Below are 21,500 nucleotides of genomic sequence, written 5' to 3' on the forward strand. Positions count from 1 at the left end.
TATCTCCCTCTCTAACTTGAATCATCAGCTGTCAGAGCAGCTTACCGATCACTGTACCTGTACACAGCCCATCTGTAAATAGCACACCCAACTACCTCATCCCCATATTGTTATTTATCTTCTTGCTCTTTTGCACCCCATTTTTTTATTTGTGTTGCGCTGTTGGTGGTAGATGTACTTAATTCAGAAGCCCTGCAAAATGTTCCCATTTTTAACCATTTAATTTGTCTGAAACTGCAAACTATGCCTACCCGGCGGACTGTGAGATCTGTGGCTAAATCGAGTGTGCCTACTGCACTGGCCAATCAGATAGCTCAAATCACTGTGCCTACAGAGCTTCCAAAACCATGGCCAAAGCAAAGCTTGATACTAGCCTACGTAAGATATTTTTTATTTTACCCTCTTTTTCTCCGCAATTTTCTCCCCAGTCGCTGCAACTCCCCAATGGACTCAGGAGGGAAAGGTTGAGTCATGCGTCCTCTGAAACATGACCCGCCCACACCAATGTGTCAGAGGAAACACTGTTCACCTGACTACCGAGGTCCGCCCTGCCCGCCACAAGGAGTTGCTAGAGCGCGATGAACCAAGTAAAGCCCCCCAGCCAAACCCTCCCCTAACCCGGACACCGCTGGGCCAATTGTGCGCCGCCCGATGGGACTCCCAATCACGGCCGGTTGTGATACAAGCCTACATAAGATTTAAGAACTTTTAAAACCATGACCACAGAGAAACTGTCAAAGAATACAGCAAAGGGCTGCTGTTTTTATGAGTGAGTTTATGTAAAAACATTTATTCAGCGCTGTCAACACTGTTTTATTCAACACTATTACAAAACACGCTTCTCCCTACTTCCACTCGCACTACAGCGCCAATGAATGAAAAGTAAAGTATATCATTAGCCCTGCATTTTCATTATTCAAATCAAAATCAAATGTTATTGGTCACATACACATATTTAGCAGATGTTATTGCAGGTGCAGTGAAACGCTTGTAATGCTCGTATTATTAGCAGCTCCTCGTGTATATTTTAATATCAAGGAATATTTAACTTTCTCTGGTCATAGGAACAACATGAATTTGTGCATGAGGCAGATGCGGTGCGACTCATGTTTCGCAATCAGGTGGAAGAAGGTGTCACCTCTCTCAGTCTCACGGTTGGAAAGGAAGGAGAGAGCAGGGGCCGTGAGCGGCAGACTCTCTGCTGTTTTTCCCTCCCTCTGCAGAGACTAATGTTGTGTTCAAAACAACTGGGAACTCGGAAATCTCTGACTTCAGTGCATTCAAGACAACTGGAAACTTTGAAAGAAACAAGATCCGACTGGGAAAAATCGTTTTGAACAGTCATCCAACTCAAAATACCAAGTCGGAAACTCTGGCATTTTTCTAGACAACCAACTGTCCAACCTAAAGATCACTGATGTCATGATTTGACCTCATTTTTTTCAGAGTTCCCAGTTGTATTGAAAGCCCCATGCCCATCAGATGCAGGTACCATCAGTCATGTAAAATAAAAAAGCAATGTTTTCTTCAGTTTGTGTCATCTGGTTGATACTTACAAATCTTTGAACCAAGAGGAAGAGTAAGTTCTGACTGACCCAAGTCGCGGCTCTGCGAGGATTAATTGAAAATTACTTCCTGGATTTTAATGAAAAAATGACCAATATCATTGGGAAATATTAGGCTAGGTAAATATTTTAGCAAAGTAATCTTATCGAGATTTTAACTACAAGGGCTATTGCAGTGATTGAAGGCACCGGTGGTGTCTTTCGAAGGTATATATGATGTGATATGATATTTATGAAATGGGGTTTCTATGGGAGAGGGAGAAGTAGAATTCGCTGATGAGCTAAATTAAATACTGATCCAACCAACCTAAAAACTGTCTCTGGTGAAGGCTAATGCCACGGAAAATGTTCTAGTGAGATTAAACATATTTCTTGATGAACCTCCCCTGTAACATAGTTGATGAAAACATTAAAGAAGGCAATACAACAGTTTACATTTCAAGATACTACTTTATGAACAAAGCATTTATCTAAATGTGAATCTGAGAGTTAGGCAGAGAACATATGCTAGACTAAGTCCAAAACTCAAATCTAATATACTATACTTAGAAAGGGGGGAGAAAGATAGAAGGGGAGAGTGCAAAGTGAGGGAGACAGAGAGAGAAAGAAATAGATAAGAGTTGTATAGTTACCACTAGTGCTGGGGGATAGGACTACATCCATCATCAATGGCGACTTATGTGGCAATGTCAAAAACAATGTTTTGTTAAATTTGAGGTCGACTTGAGAAATTCTGTTTTTAGAAACTTTTTACGATCACCGGATAATGATGTTAATAATCTATACATATGTGTTCTGCAAAGTCCTAATATTGGTAGCAATAATGGTTTTGTCCAAATACTCGGCACACCCCTATCAAAGACATACTGGGGATGATTGTGCTAACAAGGCAAGGTTTTTTTAGAACAGGTGCACACAAACTGGAGGTCAGAGCAAATCCTAATATTAAAATACTGTATTGATTGCATGTCATTTAAAAAAAATATTCTAATATACAAAAAACTAAGTTTCTGTCCGTCACAAAGGAAAGTTTGAATACATTGTTGATAACTACTACAGTACTGTACAAAGAGAACATTTTGACCACAGCTTTTGACCACTCCCAAAATGGAACTGGCAAAGTGGAACTGGCTTATTTTTTAAATGTATTTCATTCAAGTTATTGTTTTATGATGTTTTACAGCTGGAACTGGCAGAGGGTGTTAAACTCCAGGCAAACATTATCAATCGACTGAGCAAAGAACCATCAAAGTGCATTTCTGTTTAAAACTACTAATATAGTGGTTTCGTCAGATAGCATAGAGATGATGACTTGGAATGAAATAATAAAGTCATCAGATGAAACAAATTAATGTAATTTACACAACAAATATTTTATTAAAGTAAAGTAATGTGAATACATAATAGTTAATAACTAATAAGCAGTCACTACCATCATGGGACTTTTATTAATCGTTTTATTCTGTGTTGTTACAGCATTCAACCCTCATAATGCATAGTGTACTTAATGTTTTTCTTTTAAATCTCAATCAAAAACCGTGATTATTTTTTAATAATCGAACCGAAACAAACCTCAAAAAGTATTAATTGCTCATCACTATTGTTTTTTAAAGTTGTTCTTTATAATGTTGAAATAAACATGTCTCCAACACCCCATATTACACAATTACAAACTGAACATCTTTGTGTGTACATTGTACAGTTAATTGGTTAGAGAGAGACTCAAATACATTTGTACATATCCACTGTATATGGTCATGGCTAGAAGGGATCCATCTTTTGTCAAATTAACGCCATAAGTAGCTTTTCTTTGCATTTTAACTCAACCTATCTCTCCTAACCTGCTAAGTGAATTCTCTTAACCTGATGCTTAAGTTCCCATAACCTGCTATGAAAATTCAATTCTGACATTAATTTTACAAAAGCTGGTTCCCTGCTAGTCCCTTCTAGCCTGATTCAGTCATGTCTTTAGTCACGTTCGCATTGATCAAACAAAAACACCTTAATGATTGGTTGAAAATAGAGCCTCCCACAATACAGGATGAAGTTGGTGAAGAGAAATTGCAGAAATTTGCAGTCGACTGCAGCAAAGTTTATGGATATACTGAAAAAATACACGTCTCTCCGCCCTAACAATGGGATTCGTTGTACACAAAGTGGCACGCTGTCTAGCTCCCGCATATACTTTCTTTGGGTTAAGGGGTTGTAAGTAAGCGTTTCACGGCAAGGTCTACTCGTTGTATTTAGCGCATGTGACAAATACAATTTTATTTGGATACATCTCATTATTGTAATCCTTTTTTGAATATTCAATGAGTGTTGTTGACATCAACCACCTATATTCAATGGAGAGAGACGCTATGCTACTAGCCACATGCCATGAATGTGCATAGCCATCTCGAGACAACTCTGATAAAACACTATATCTAAAAGTTGCGTGTCCACACTCGTAACAACATAAAGCATTACGAAACTTCTATTCGATCAAATAAACCTCACGTAGCAAATAAGCCATTCATTTTATGTGGACCAAATTCAACACTCTTACATTGGCCTCCATACAAAAACTCCTTGCTTGGTGGGTGAAACAATGAAAAACGCCACCTGCTGGAGGGAGAAAGATTTTCCGCTGAGTTGGGCCTTTTTTTTTTTTAAATATGCACATTTGTGGCCTGCTAGAGGTCATTTTGCAGGGCTCTGGCAGTGCTCCTCCTTGCACAAAGGCGGAGGTAGCGGTCCTGCTGCTGGGTTGTTGCCCTCCTACGGCCTCCTCCACGTCTCCTGATGTACTGGCCTGTCTCCTGGTAGCGCCTCCATGCTCTGGACACTACGCTGACAGACACAGCAAACCTTCTTGCCACAGCTCGCATTGATGTGCCATCCTGGATGAGCTGCACTACCTGAGCCACTGTGTGGGTTGTAGACTCCGTCTCATGCTACCACTAGAGTGAAAGCACCGCCAGCATTCAAAAGTGACCAAAACATCAGGAAGCATAGGAACTGAGAAGTGGTCTGTGGTCACCACCTGCAGAACCACTCCTTTATTGGGGGTGTCTTGCTAATTGCCTATAATTTCCACCTTTTGTCTATTCCATTTGCACAACAGCATGTGAAATTTATTGGCAATCAGTGTTGCTTCCTAAGTGGACAGTTTGATTTCACAGAAGTGTGATTGACTTGGAGTTACATTGTGTTGTTTAAGTGTTCCCTTTATTTTTTTGAGCAGTGTATATATATTTTTTATTAACAAATATCATCAAACAAAAGAGGAATAGTCACATGCAAACAAGCATACAAACAAACTATTTACATTGCCAGGAATCCTAAACAAACAAATCATATTCATTAATAATACAACAAGTTTTAATTGCCTTTTTGTTTTTCATTTTTGTTAAAGTGGTGCAATATTGTTTAAACTCATTTATAAAGTGAAAAAAGTTAGGTTTTGAATTAGACCATTTGCATTTGTGAATATGAAATTTACCTAGTATTATTAGAAGTTGAATTAAATATTCTACATCTTTATCTATGTCAGAATTTCTGAAATAAATCAAACAATTGTGTCACGTTTGTCGTATGAATCGGACCAAGGCGCAGCATGGTATGCGTACATTCTTTATTATAATAAGAATGAACACTGAACAAACTAACCAAAACAACAAAACGACACGTGAAGCTATACAAATGAGTGCTGACAGGCAACTACACATAGACAAGAACCCACAAACACCAAAGGGAAAATGGCTACCTAAATATGATCCCCAATCAGAGACAAAGATAAACAGCTGCCTCTGATTGGGAACCATATCAGGCCACCATAGACATACAAATCACCTAGACCTACAAAAATCTAGACATCCAAAAAACCCTAGACAATACAAAAACTAACGTACCCACCCTAGTCACACCTGACCTAACCAAAATATAAAGAAAACAGATATCTCAGGTCAGGGCGTGACAAATTGCATATTCTTTTGGGGTTGTTGGAATTTTAAACTTACCAAGAAATTCCCCATGTGAGTAGATATCCATCCTCATTCAGTAACTGTACAAGAAAAAATTATTTTGTTCTCAAACCAGTTACGAAAACCAATAAACCTTTGTTGTTTCTTATAAAGTATCTGTGAGGGGAAACATTGTGTTTATACGCTAACATCCCAACTTGACTGGGATTTTATCCACATCAAAGTTACATCGAAGCAAAAATTCTAAACCACCAACAGAGTCAAATAAATACTTAAGGAAGACATTCCAAATACTGTTCTGGTTCTTAACATACTTCAGAATCCAATTTATTTTTAAAGTATTATTTAGAGTATAGAAATCTAAAACCTCAAGACCTCCTTGTTCATGGGTATTAGTGAGAATATATTTTCGTAGATAGTGAGGCTTGTTCCTCCAAATAAAATTATGAATAATCTTATGTAAGTCCTTTACAATTTTAGGGGATAATTCAAGTGATAACGAGACATAAACTGATCTGGATAACCCTTCAGCTTTGGACAATAAAACCCGACCGTATAACGAAATATCTCTCATCAACCAGAGGTTCAATTTCGTCTTTGTTTTCTCAATAATGGTGTTAAAGTTCAATTCACTCCTTTGTTTTTCATCCTTGGATATAACAATTCCAAGATAAATAACCGTATCTTTAATTGGGATACCATATACTTCCTGTAAAACACAATCCTTGAGTGGAAATAAGACTGACTTATTTATATTAATTTCCAAACCCGAAACTAAGGAAAAGTCTTCAATACAGGAAACTGCTTTAGAAACCTCATTCCTGTCTCTTAGAAATATGGTGGTATCATCAGCCAGTTGACAGAGTTTAAATTCCTTGCCAAGTGCTGAAACACCTTGAAAATTCCCTTTCTTGATATGAAGAGCCATAATTTCAGTAACCAATAAAAAAAAATTTTGGGACTAATTGGGCAGCTCTGCCTAATGCCACGGCCAATATCAAATCTTTGGGATGTCCCGTGAGATAATTTTACAGCTAGTACAACCACTATATAAAGTTTGGACTGCTTTCAAAAAAAAGTTACAAAACCCCCAAAAACGTATTGCTTTGAACATAAACTCATGTTCTACAGTGTCAATAGCTTTATAAAAATCAACAAACATAAAAAACTATCATCAAGGATGAGGTCATTATAGTCAATCATATCTAAGATCAACCTGATGTTATTACTAATGTGTTGACCATACATAAAACCAATTGTTCTTCATCAATTATATGATGCAAGCCTTGTTTCACCCTCTTAGCAAATACAAAGGCAAATCATTTCCCATCATTATTCAACAGGCTAATGGGTCTCCAGTTGTCTATATAAAGATGATCCTTATTAGGTTTGTGAATCAAAGTAATTACACCTTGCTTTAAGGAAGCCGGTAACTCCCCTTTTTCTATTGATTCTTGAAACTAGAGGTCGACCGATTAATCGGAATGGCCGATTAATTAGGGCCGATTTTCAAGTTTTCAAAACAATCGGAAATCGGTATTTGGCCGATTTAATATATATATATATATTTTACACCTTTATTTAACTAGGCAATTAAGAACACATTTTTATTTTCAATGACGGCCTAGGAACGGTCGGTTAACTGCCTTGTTCAGGGGCAGAACGACAGATTTTTACCTTGTCAGCTCAGGGATTCAATCTTGCAAACTTGCAATCTTGCAATCTAGCATTAAACTTATCTTATAAAACACAATCAATCAATCATAATCACTAGTTAACTACACATGGTTGATGATATTACTAGTTTATCTAGCGTGTCCTGCGTTGCATATAATCGATACGGTGCGCATTCGCGAAAAAGGACTGTCGTTGCTCCAACGTGTACCTAACCATAAACATCAATGCCTTTCTTAAAATCAATACACAAGTATATATTTTTAAACCTGCATATTTAGTTAATATTGCCTGCTAACATGAATTTATTTTAACTAGAGAAATTGTGTCACTTCTCTTGCAACAGTCAGGGTATATGCAGCAGTTTGGGCCGCCTGGCTTGTTGCGAACTGTGTGAAGACTATTTCTTCCTAACAAAGACAGCCAACTTCGCCAAACGGGGGATGATTTAACAAAAGCGCATTTGCGAAAAAAGCACAACCGTTGCACGACTGTACCTAACCATAAACATCAATGCCTTTCTTAAAATCAATACACAGAAGTATATATTTTTAAACCTGCATATTTAGCTAAAAGAAATCCAGGTTAGCAGGCAATATTAACCAGGTGAAATTGTGTCACTTCTCTTGCGTTCATTGCACGCAGTCAGGGTATATGAAACAGTTTGGGCCGCCTAATTTGCCAGAATTTTACGTAATTATGACATAACATTGAAGGTTGTGCAATGTAACAGGAATATTTAGACTTATGGATGCCACCCGTTAGATAAAATACGGAACGGTTCCGTATTTCACTGAAAGAATAAACGTTTTGTTTTCGAGATGATAGTTTCCGGATTCAACCATATTAATGACCTAAGGCTCGTATTTCTGTGTGTTATTATATTATAATTAAGTCTATGATTTGATAGAGCAGTCTGACTGAGCGAGGGTAGGCTCCGGCAGGCTCGTAAGCATTCATTTAAACAGCACTTTCGTGCGTTTTGCCAGCAGCTCTTCGCAAGCGCTGTTTATGGCTTCAAGCCTATCAACTCCCGAGATTAGGCTGGTGTAACCGATGTGAAATGGCTAGCTAGTTAGCGGGGTGCGCGCTAATAGCGTTTCAAACGTCACTCGCTCTGAGACTTGGAGTAGTTGTTCCCCTTGCTCTGCATGGGTAACGCTGCTTCGAGGGTGGCTGTTGTCGATGTGTTCCTGGTTAGACCCCAGGTAGGAGCGAGGAGAGGGACGGAAGCTATACTGTTACACTGGCAATACTAAAGTGCCTATAAGAACATCCAATAGTCAAAGGTATATCAAATACAAATCGTATAGAGAGAAATAGTCCTATAATTCCTATAATAACTACAACCTAAAACTTCTTACCTGGGAATATTGAAGACTCATGTTAAAAGGAACCACCAGCTTTCATATGTTCTCATGTTCTGAGCAAGGAACATAAACGTTAGCTTTTTTACATGGCACATATTGCACTTTTACTTTCTTCTCCAACACTTTGTTTTTGCATTATTTAAACCAAATTGAACATGTTTCATTATTTATTTGAGGCTAAATTGATGTTATTGATATATTATATTAAGTTCAAATAAGTGTTCACCCACTGCACTGAGGATAGGAAACACTGTCACCACCGATAAATCCACTATAATTGAGAATTTCAATAAGCATTTTTCTACGACTAGCCATGCTTTCCACCTGGCTACCCCTACCCCGGTCAACAGCACGGCACCCCCCACAGCAACTCGCCCAAGCCTTCCCCATTTCTCCTTCTCCCAAATCCAGTCAGCTGATGTTCTGAAAGAGCTGCATAATCTGGACCCCTACAAATCAGCCGGGCTAGACAATCTGGACCCTTTATTTCTATAATTATCTGCCGAAATTGTTGCAACCCCTATTACTAGCCTGTTCAACCTCTCGTGTTTTCTGAGCTCCCAAAGATTGGAAAGCTGCCGCGGTCATCGCCCTCTTCAAAGGGCGGGAAACTCTTGACCCAAACTGCTACAGACCTATATCTATCCTACCCTGCCTTTCTAAGGTCTTCGAAAGCCAAGTCAACAAACAGATTACCGACCATTTTGAATCCCACCATACCTTCTCCGCTATGCAATCTGGTTTCAGAGCTGGTCATGGGTGCACCTCAGCCACGCTCAAGGTCCTAAACGATATCTTAACCGCCATCGATAAGAAACAATACTGTGCAGCCGTATTCATTGACCTGGCCAAGGTTTCTCAAATGATTGCCTCGCCTGGTTCACAAACTACTTCTCAGACAGAGTTCAGTGTGTCAAATTGGAGGGCCTGTTGTCCGGGCCTCTGGCAGTCTCTATGGGGGTGCCACAGGGTTAATTTCTTGGACCAACACTCTTCTCTGTATACATAAATGATGTCGCTCTTGCTGCTGGTGAGTCTCTTATCCACCTCTACGCAGACGACACCATTCTGTATACTTCTGGCCCTTCTTTGGACACTGTTAACAACCCTCCAGACGAGCTTCAATGCCATTACAACTCTCCTTCCGTGGCCTCCAATTGCTCTTAAATACAAGTAATACTAAATGCATGCTCTTCAAATGATCACTGCCTGCACCTGCCCGCCCGTCCAACATCACTACTCTGGACGGTTCTGATTTAGAATATGTGGACAACTACAAATACCTAGGTGTCTGGTTAGACTGTAAACTCTCCTTCCAGACTCACATCAAACATCTCCAATCCAAAGTTAAATCTAGAATTGGCTTCCTATTTCGCAACAAAGCATCCTTCACTCATGCTGCCAAACATACCCTTGTAAAACCGACCATCCTACCGATCCTCGACTTCGGCGATGTCATTTACAAAATAGCCTCCAATACCCTACTCAATAAATTGGACGCAGTCTATCACAGTGCCATCCGTTTTGTCACCAAAGCCCCATATACTACCCACCACTGCGACCTGTACGCTCTCATCGCCAAACCCACTGGCTCAAGGTCATCTACAAGACCCTGCTAGGTAAAGTCACCCCTTATCTCAGCTCGCTGGTCACCATAGCAGCACCCACCTGTAGCACGCGCTCCAGCAGGTATTTCTCTCTGGTCACCCCCAAAACCAATTCTTTCTTTGGCCGCCTCTCCTTCCAGTTCTCTGCTGCAATGACTGGAACGAACTACAAAAATCTCTGAAAGTGGAAACACCTGTCTCCCTCACTAGCTTTAAGCACCAGCTGTCAGAGCAGCTCACAGATTACTGCACCTGTACATAGCCCATCTATAATTTAGCCCAAACAACTACCTCTCCCCCTACTGTATTTATTTATTTTGCTCCTTTGCACCCCATTATTTCTATCTCTACTTTGCACATTCTTCCACTGCAAATCTACCATTCCAGTGTTTACCTTGATATATTGTATTTACTTCGCCACCATGGCCTTTTTTTTGCCTTTACATCACTTATCTCACCTCATTTGCTCACATTGTATATAGACTTATTTTTCTACTGTATTATTGACTGTATGCTTGTTTTACTCCATGTGTAACTCTGTGTTGTTGTATGTGTCGAACTGCTTTGCTTTATCTTGGCCAGGTCGCAATTGTAAATGAGAACTTGTTCTCAACTTGCCTACCTGGTTAAATAAAGGTTAAAAAAATAAAATAAATTGTTGTAATTGCCATTATTACAAAAAAAATTATAATAAATTGGCCGATTAATCGGTATAAGCCTTTTTTTGGTCCTCCAATAATCGGTATCGGCGTTGAAAAATCATAAATCGGTCGACCTCTACTTGAAACATAGCAAGAATGAAAGGAATCAATTTATCATTGAATGCTTTATAAAACTTGCTTATTAAACCATAATTTCCAGGGGACCTATTGTCCTTAAGGCTTTTAATAGTCTTTTATCTCAACTTCAGATAACTCATCATCACAAAAATCCCTGAAATCATTATCTATCTTCTTAGCAATGTTGGCTACATTGTCTAAGAAAAGATCCATATTGGAAGTTGACTGGGCTGATGTATACAGATTCTGATAAAACTGGGCAACATGCTGAGAGATTTATTTTGGATTTTCTTTGGAAGTATTATTAATCATTAATTTACATATGGAAGTCTTTTCGCCTGCCCTTTTTCCTAAATTAAAGAAATATTTTGTATTTTTCTCTCCCTCTTCCATCCATTTTCATCTTGATCTTACAAACGCTCCCCGGGCCTTTTCCTCGTAGATACAGTCTAACTGCATTTGCAATGATGATAGCTCCAGTAATTGCTGATTAGTTAGTTCAGTTTTTTTTAGTATAATCCATTATTCCCTTTATGATGTCATATTCTTTCTCTCTCTTGGCACAAGCAATTTCTTTCCCCATTGAAATAGCCAAAAGCCTTTATCAAATTGCATTAGCTCCTAGTAACTTCCAAACATATTCATAACACAGGCACAATTCCAGTATTTATCAATAATTCCTGCTACTTCCATTTTAAATACTTCATTCTCTAGTAAAGTCTTGTTCATTTTCCAGTAACCTTAAGTAACTTTTTGTTGTTGACAAACCATGCATATTTATCTCTATTGAGATCCCTTTGTGGTCTGTTAAAATCGATGGTTCAATCAAGACTGTATCAACCATATCAGCCAGAAATCAATACGGGATTGTATAGATAAATCTTTGGTATAAACATAATCTTATCTGTGTTCTTATGTCTCCAAATATCTAGAACACCTAACCTTAGACTTATATTCCTTATCTCACAAACAGAATTGCTATCCTTAGGAGGCCATCTATCTAGATTATCATGTAATACTGTATTAAAATCTCCACCCCATATTACTTTGGCCAATGGAAATTTAGACATCATTTTACTTATTATCCTCTCAATGTCTCTAAATAAAATACAGTTACTTGACTTGTTATTGGAAGCATAAGTATTTACAACAATGAATTGAATGTGGTTGACATCTACCAATAGTATAATCCATCTCCCTGTACTATCTGCTTCATGACTCAATATATGACCCTTAAAGTTGCCTTTTAAAATAGCGACACCTGCTGACCGATTAGTACCAAATGAAAACCAAATGAAAACCAAATATCATTCCTTGGAACGCGAAGCGAGGCGGCCATCTCTGTCGGCGCATTGACACTTCCAAAACGCAGTATCTGTGGAACAGGCATGAGTTTCTTGAATGAAATAAAAGTCGGCACTCTTACTCTTACAGTACAAAAATAAAGATTCCTTTTCAAAATATTACGGATTCCCCTGGCATTAATAGAAAAAAATCGAAATGGACATTTACTATTACAGTGACTATATGAAGAATATTAAACTTGTATACATTCACATGAATTGGGTTCTCACAAAAAGAAAAGTTCTTACTAGTTGCAAATAAAAACAGTCCTTTGCACCACGCAAGTGGTTGACCTAAATTATATATTTTTATACAATTGCAAATAACATTGTACCATAGATTGGTAAAACGAATAGCAACCGTGCTTCTACACCTGCATTACTAGCTGTTTGGGGTTTTAGGCTGGGTGTCTGTACAGCACTTCGAGATATTAGCTGATGTACGAAGGGTTATATAAAATAAAATTGATTGATTGATTGATTGATCAAGCTAACATTAAGTGTTAGTGCGAATTTCCCTGCCATAAAAAAGTTAAGCTCACACAAACAATGCCCTTTAATCAAGAAATATAAAGTTTTATCAGATGCAAATAAAACTCAGTCCTGCACAACTCACTTGATAAATCCAGCAGTCAACAAGCTAGGAGTCAGCGTGAATTTCCCTTCCATTAACAAAAGCCTTGGCTCCCGCAAAGTATGCACTTTTCCCTTCCTTCCTTCCTTCCTTCCTTGCTCTCTCAATCATCAGCCACAGACGATTCCGAACTTCTTTGTCAAATGCTGTCAGATCCTGTAGCTGGCTCATTGATGGTTCACTTCTCAGCTTCTTTGGAAGTTGCTCCTTGGTTGGGGTATTCGGGTATGGATCACATTCACCCCCCTTTTTTACACTGCAAGCATATGAGTGAGTTTCAACAATGACTATTTTCTCCTTGGAAGTTTCAACATCCATCATCTCAGCAACAGTTTGGTCATGTCGTGATTACATGCTACTAGCTATGAAGACGTTATCAAGCTAACTTAACTACACACGCTGAAACTTTTCGATAGCTAGCTTGTTCGTTGGAAATCGTCAAATATATATTTCAATGGTTTGATTAATTACAAAATTATTCAAAATAGCTACATTGTATGGTTAGATTACATTTTTTGTGAAAAAATAAATAAATTGCAACTGCAGTCTAAAACTATAAACTGAGAAAACCCCAAAAATGTTCCTCACCCGTGAGCCCCCCGCTGTTGGGCCTCTCTCACTGCAGTCAAAACATCATGACACTCTAATCACATGATCTAGGACTCATTGCATCTTTAAGTGCTAAAATGTCACATTTTGCAATACAGCTTTTGTGTATTGGAAAATGAGACTATAGAGCATTTATTCTGAGATTGTTTACATAGTGAAATATTTTGGACAGATATGAAAATATATATTAGTGATTAAATGGGTTAACCTATAAGGATTACCACATTTTATGTTCCTTTTTATTTTACATACACACAGTGACTGCCAATACAGTGTGAATTTACTAATTTCATTGCGAAGTTCATGGGTAAACAACTATTTTCAATATTTTATAATCGATTTACAATATTATATAACATCCCAAAAATATATAAATACCAAATTATCAAAGAAGTGTCTACAGTGTTGGTAAAAATGTAACTTGTTTAAAGCATAATACTTTTTTTGTGTCTCTGGATTTATTTATTATTTATTTTATGTATTTTTTGTTATGTGTGATATCTGTATATTGTTTTGTACAATGTTCGTGTAATGCAATAAAAAAAATCAGCGGATCACATTTTGTGAAGTTCATGCAATCGAAAATAGGCGCACGTCGGCAATAGTACTGTTTGTCCCTCTTGATGTGCCGTAGCATGTATACACTTCCTCAAAATAGTCTCAATTCCTTTTTACGTTTTTTGTCTAGGAGGTTTCAGTCGCGCAATTTTACATCTAACCAAGATGTTTGGTGCAGAATTTCTCAAGTGAAAACATTTGCATGAAAACTAGTCTCTCCTTCAAAGACAACAAACGTTTGGCTGAAGGATCCCTCAGACGGGGTGTAGACAACGGCTACGAACTTCCGCTTGCGCACAAACCATAGAAATTGAATGAATAGAAAGGACATGGAACACCATGGGTACACTTGCAATGGCTGCCTGGTATTGTGACGCAATAATTTACATGGTACTGTAGAATGTTAATTTAACTTATGCTAACTGATGTGGCTCCAGCAATGGAATGCATTTTATTTTATGTCCTTTGAGTTGTTAAAACAAATCACATCCCAAATTGATGGGTACACTTCCTGCTTTGCTACTATGGGTACGCTTGCAATGGCCGCCAGTCCACCCATTATGCATAATTCAATTGAATGGGGATAACCGTTCTATTCATTCTAGTGCTATGGCACGAACAGCCGGGAAAAAAACATTGCAGAAGACCAAAACGTCATAAAATGTCGTCATAATATATGCAAGAACTGTTTCGGATGGGAAGCACTACCATGATAATTTAGCGAAACAGATGGAATGTAGAACACGGGCCTGTGAACATTGTCTTCATATGAATTTGCCTCTTCTGAATCAGTCGGTCGTATAGAAAAAATATTTTCTAATTGCTCGAACAGCTTGAATCGAGTCTAGCACTGAATTCATATTCATCCGCTTAAGATGCCTCACCAAACTCAGTCAATCAGCAACGGAGTACCCGGATGGAACTGTCATGGCCGCCGTCGCTGAACTGCAAGGCTGAAGAGAAAAGGAAGGTAAATTAATCAACAGTAAACCCTTTTTCAACTGTAGTTTTAACAGTCAAGAATGTCTCATTTCTAACCGTCTATTTCCATTATGAGGTGTTATTTCTCGAGTGGGTGTGGGCAAGCTCTATTTTGTATTCAAATAACCGGTTACACCAAAGTCGCAACGTAAAGTAATTATGTCAGTATCAAGGATGAAGTTGATTAGTTAAGTAACGTTAGCTAGAACAGTGGGAATTCGCAAGACAAACATTGTTTAATGCTTCCTTACACTGGTTTTGTATACGTCCACGTTTCTCAAAGTTAGATAATGTAGAGGCTCTATAGATGGGTTGGTTGAGATGCGCCCAACCCATGGGGCAAAACGGATGAGGTTGGCTTAGATTGTTGACAACGTGTAAACTATATTTTGTCTCCACTGTGTATTGAAAACATACATTTGCACAATGACCACTTGTTGTTTTTCAAATACATCGTTACAGTTGTTGATTAGCTAGCTATTGAACTAGAATTTTAGCCTCACAAGCCTTACAGCTTGTATGTCAGATTAGACAATTTTGTCTAAACAACAATAGATAATTGAGTAGTAACAAGTAGGCTATGACGACTAAAGTGTAATTTCAGGTAAAAAAAAACTCCATACCAGCGGTGACCAACCTTGCGCCACAATCTACTGGGTGAGCAGACTTCTATTCCAGCCCAGCAATAGTACTCTTGATTGTCATCTCATTAGATTTGATAAATTGAATCAGGTGTGTTATTTGCTGGGCTGAAACAGAACCCTGCAAACCTCCAGCGGGGTTGGGCCTCCTCCAATTGTAATGGGTTTGTGATGTTAAACTGTATTTTTGTATACAACAATTGCTGACAGATGGGCTTACACGTATAACCCATGGCATATAGTTCCCGAGTGGCGCAGAATCTCAGTGCTATAGGAGTCACTACAGACCCTGGTTCGATCCTGGGAGTCCTATAGGGCGGCGCCAATTGGCCCAGTGTCGTTAGGGTTTGGCTGTGGTAGGCCGTCATTGTAAATAAGAATTTGTTCTTAACTGACTTGACTAGTAAAATAAATAAAAATTATAATAAATATAGGATACACCTGTCTCTTGGGACATCGCTCTTCATCTGAAAACAGGCTTTCACAGCTTTCCATATCTGGGAACAGAAAACATCACAAAGAAACAGGCTTCATTATACTCAAATTAGACGGCACTGAATATTATGTTGCTGTTATCGCTCGGTCCTCAGTTTTCCCTTCCAGGGACTGGCACTGGAGAATCTTTTCATGATGTCCTCCCACAAAATGACCTGCCCTATCCAGTGCAGTAACCTACACTCTCCCTGGAAAGAGAGACAGCTCCAGCTTTCATTCACCATCCTTATTTTTATTTGTTTATTTTGTCTTTATTTAACCTTTTTAACTAGGCTGCTTCCATGGCTGTTATTTACAAATGCATTTGGAGACATTTTAATTTACAATGATAGCTAGCTAATAGGAAGTTTGCTACCTGATGACATTTATTTCACTTAGCTAAACAGTGTACAGTTAGCTTTTTACAAAATAGTGGGCAATCTTCACTGTTTTTGGTGGTAGCAAAGCGCAGCCATCTGGATGAATGCAGACAATGAAAAAAGTTGGTTCGTCACCAGAGCGGTTTAGAATGTGTTGTGACGTTTGACTTTATCAGCAGGGCCTAAAATTCACTTTTTCATTTTTTATTTTTACCAAAGTACCAGATGAGACAAGTTCAGTGTATGTGTGATAGGATGTGTCTGTGTTTTAATCAGATCAACTGTATTCACTGAGCTTGTCTGATGCTTTAAGCGCACCGTTTGATTAAATAATTAAGACACACACATTACTAGAGGTAGTCCGACTGCAATTGATTTGATTGTGCTGGCCGGACTCGGACTTGCTGCACTGTATATAATTGTTTTCTTCTTCGAATAAATCACCCAGAACATCAAGTGTTTATTGCGGTCCTTGTTGCTGAAACTGCAACATAGTTACAGCCATTTTTGACTGAAAAGTTTTGATACCGAAATCCCTAATTTGTTTAGGAAAAACATTCCCTTAACCATTGCTCTCTTTACGTGACACATGTCTGCGTCGCAAGCATGTGACCAATAGGACCTGACCTATAGCATATCATAATCACACCAAAATGGTTATAACAAACTCAACACCGTAACACATGTGATAGTGAAATGGATGGAGAGAACATGAGAAACTCGAAATGGGGGGAATGTTTGTTTATTGGTTGCTCAGGACGTAAAGGTGAAGTCAGATGTGTGGAATACAATTGACTACTTGTTGAAAATACTGGAGATCAAGATTGCGTGTGTGTGCCAAACAGGCGCTGTTAGACTACACAATTTTCTTCTGACCGTTTGGAACAATGTCAACACAAAATAAATTATAAAGGTACCAGAGAGTCTAATGTTTTGTTTGTTTTTAAGGTGTTACAAAAACAGTCTTTTGCAATTGCAGAAATGGAACGGTTTAAGTATTATTTACATAGAATTATTCAAGGCTCGCTTTATTTTATACTGAACAAAATATAAACGCAACATATGAAGTGTTGGTCCCATGTTTCATGAGCTGAAATAAAAGATCCCAGAAATGTTCCGTACGCACAAAAAGCTTATTTCTCAAGTTGTGCACATATTTGTTTGTCTCTGTTAGTAAGCATTTCTCCTTTGCCAAGATAATCCATCCACCTGACAGATGTGGCATATCAAGAAGTTGAATAAAACAGCATGATCATTACACCGGTGTACCTTGTACTAGGGACAATAAATCGGCCACTCTAAAATGTGCAGTTTTGTCACACAAAACAATGCCACAAATGTCTCAAGTTTTGAAGGAGCGTGCAATTGGCATGCTGACTGTAGGAAAGTCCACGAGAGCTATTGCTAGAGAATTGATGTAAATTTTTCTACCGTAAACTGCCAGAGAATTGTATGTTAATTTCTCTACCGTAAACTGCCTCCAACTTAGTTTTAGAGAATTTGGCAGTATGTACAACCGGACTCACAATTACAGACCTTGTGTAATCACACCAGCCCAGGACCTCCACATCCAGCTTCTTTACCTGCGGGATCGTCTGAGACCAGCCAGCCAGACAGCTGATGAAACTGAGGACTATTGCTCTCTGTAATAAAGCCCTTTTTTTGTATGGAAAAACTAATTCTTATTGGCTGGGCCTGGCTCCCAAGTGTGTGACAGCAATTCAGTGAATGCAACAAGTACTAGATAGACAGAGAGAGAAGATACAAAACACAAGTGTTCAGAGACGATTTTTTTAAAAGTACACTATTTCCCTATAATATTTGTCGAACAAATTCATGTCAAGCTGTCACTTCAGTGTTTGCATTTAGCCTACAACATGCCATGAAACTTCTTGAAGCACGGCCCCATCCTACAAAGTGACACAAATTGTAAAAATAGTAATTTGACAACCATTCAGGAAATGCAACAAGTATTAGATCGAAAAAGATTCAGAGAAAGAATCATAATGCTCCCACGCAAAGTAGGCTATTTTATTGATAATGATTCTTACTTCTGTAACAATGTAAAAATGCAAAAAACTCTAGCGATTTTAACGAAATGTAGATAACCTCTCAAGTACAGACTAGGCCTGACACAAAATGTAGAAATAGTAGCCTACTTCGACAACAATTCAGTGAATTGGATGTGGTGGCAGACAGGTTGGTGTTAAACACCAACCTATCTGGAGAGAAAAATAGACTCCTACCACTTTTTTAAAAACAACTCCAAAACCCCTACCACTGTTACTTTAGGCCCAGGCTGTGTGGTACAAGGGTGGATGGTGGGACTTGGGGCAGACGCACTCCATGGAAACGTAGGTTTCCCTCTCAGGTGTGCTCTTCCTCTGCTTCCGCCTCTCCCTCCTCCTCTTCCATGTTCCTCTTCCTCTTCATGTGCCTCTCCCTCCACTCCCCTCTCCCTCCTTCATTCTTCTCTTCCACTTTCCTCTCATTCCTTCCTCCTCGCTATCCCTCCAATCATCTCTAACTCCTTCATCCCTGCCTTCTGCTGCTGAGCCCTGACTCTCCACATCACTTCCCTCGCTTTCATAGACCTAGAGAAACAGTAAGAGGGAGCTGGAGCGGAGCAACACATAGTATACAATTGTGGTCAGGAACATAATCTCTCTCACACTGTCTCTCTTTTTATTTGATTTATTTAACCTTTAAGTCAGTTAAGAACAAATTCTTAATTACAATGACAGCTTAGGAACAGTGGGTTAACTGCCTTGTTCAGGGGCAGAACGACAAATTTTTACCTTGTCAGATCAGGGATTCGATCTAGCAACCTTTCGGTTACTGGCCCAACGCTCTAACCACTAGGCTACCTGCTGTCCCTTTTCCTTCTTTTCTTTCATTCTCTCAACCATACACATAGTCAGTCTTCCTAATAATCACCCTTTAGGGGTTTTCATAGTAAATGGTGTGATAGTTACACGCCTCACATTACTTACTTACACACGCACACACATTATTCTATCCTCGTGGGGACTTAAAATGTATTTCTATAAAAAATCCTATTTTCCCTAACCACAACCCAAATCCTTAACCTAACTGTAACCCTAAACCCGCAAACACCAGTCTCAACGTCAACAGTGAAGAGGCGACGCCGGGATGCTGGCCTTCTAGGCAGAATTGCACAGAAAAAGCCATATCTCAGACTGGCCAATAAAAATAAAAGATTAAGATGGGCAAAAGAACACAGACCCTGGACAGAAGAACTCTGCCTACAAGGCCAGCATCCCGGAGTTGCCTCTTCACTGTTGCCGTTGAATCTGGTGTTTTGTGGGTACTATTTAAAGAAGCTGCCAGTTCAGGACTTGTGAGGTGTCTGTTTCTCACATTAGGCACTCTAATGTACTGGTCCTCTTGCTCAATTGTGCACCGGGGCCTCCCACTCTTTCTATTCTGGTTAGAGTCAGTTTGTGCTTTTCTGTGAAGGTGATAGTAGTACACAGCATTGTACCAGATTTTCAGTTTCTTGGCAATTTCTTGCATGGAATAGCCTTCATTTCTCAGAACAAGAATAGACTGACAAGTTTCAGAAGAAAGTTCTTTGTTTCTGGCCATTTTGAGCCTGCAATCGCACCCACAAATGCTTATGCTCCAGATACTCAACTAGTCTAAAGAAGGCCAGTTTTATTGCTTCTTTAATCAGAACAACAGTTTTCAGCTGTGCTAACATAATTGCAGAAGGGTTTTCTAATGATCAATTTGCCTTTTAAAATGATAAACTTGGATTAGCTAACACAATGTGCCAATGGACCACAGGAGTGATGGTTACTGATAATGGGCATCTGTACACCTATGTAGATATTCCTATAAAACTCCAGCTACAATAGTAATTTACAACATTAATCTCTAACGAGTCACAAACCCGGATCCGGGATCCCCCCATCAAAAAAGCAGACTAGCATAGCCTAGCCTAAAGCTACAGGGATATCATATAATCAAATGTTCATGAAATAACAAGTCCAAGACACCAGATGAAAGATACAGATCTTGTGAATCCAGCCATCATTTCCGATTTTTTAAATGTTTTACAGGGAAGACACAATATGTATTTCTATTAGCTAACCACCATAGCAAAAGACAACTTTTTTTTTCTCCACCATTTTTTTCCTGCATAGGTAGCCATCACTAATTCGACCAAATAAAGATATAAATAGCCACTAACCAAGACAAAACTTCATCAGATGACAGTCTGTTAACATATTTATTGTATAGCATATGTTTTGTTAGAAAAATGTGCATATTTCAGGTATAAATCACAGTTCTACATTGCAGCTGCAATCTGAAATAGCGTCGATGCAGGCAGAATAATTACAGAGACCAACGTCAAATACTAATTACTCATCATAAAACATTTCTGAAAAATACACAGCGTACAGCAAATGAAAGCCCAACATCTTGTGAATCCAGCCAATATGTCAGATTTGTGTAAGTGTTTTACAGCGAAAACACAATATAGCATTATATTAGCTTACCACAATAGCCAGAAACACAACCGCATTTACCAGCAGCAAATGTTAGCGATCGTAACAATCCAGCAAAAGATATATAATTTGACTAACCTTGATAAACTTCATCAGATGACAGTCCTGTAACATCATATTACACAATGCATATAGGTTTTGTTCGAAAATGTGCATATTTAGCAGCACAAATCGTGGTTATACAATGTGATCAGTAGCAACATTTCATGCATTCTGGCCGGCGCCATCTTGGAGAGGCACCTAATCTAATCGATAAATAATCGTAAACTTGACAAAAAAATACAGGTTGGACAGCAAATGAAAGATGCATTAGTTATTAATGCAACCGCTGTGTTAGATTTTTAAAATTAAAGTTACTAGACATACAGTGTGCATTACAGCCAGA

At 38.7% G+C, this 21,500-nt stretch overlaps 1 protein-coding gene and 1 long non-coding RNA gene across 3 annotated transcripts in view; one reads left to right on the forward strand and one right to left on the reverse strand.

The window, feature by feature from the left end:
* Nucleotides 1-10,992: 10,992 nt before the first annotated feature.
* Nucleotides 10,993-13,898, reverse strand: LOC139542009 (uncharacterized). The gene is made up of 2 exons (XR_011668444.1): nucleotides 13,526-13,898; nucleotides 10,993-13,193 (listed from the first exon to the last, which is right to left on the reverse strand). It is a non-coding gene; the product is annotated as an uncharacterized lncRNA (long non-coding RNA).
* Nucleotides 13,899-14,277: 379 nt separating this feature from the next.
* LOC139542010 (zinc finger protein 518A-like) overlaps nucleotides 14,278-21,500 on the forward strand; it is a 36,797-nt gene continuing 29,574 nt past the window's right edge. For both annotated transcript variants that reach the window (XM_071346988.1, XM_071346989.1), the window contains exon 1: nucleotides 14,278-15,074. The gene's annotated coding sequence lies outside the window, so the exon portion shown is untranslated. The remainder of the gene's footprint in view (nucleotides 15,075-21,500) is intronic.

Source organism: Salvelinus alpinus, chromosome 17 (assembly GCF_045679555.1).
Source record: "Salvelinus alpinus chromosome 17, SLU_Salpinus.1, whole genome shotgun sequence".
Taxonomy (NCBI): domain Eukaryota; kingdom Metazoa; phylum Chordata; class Actinopteri; order Salmoniformes; family Salmonidae; genus Salvelinus; species Salvelinus alpinus.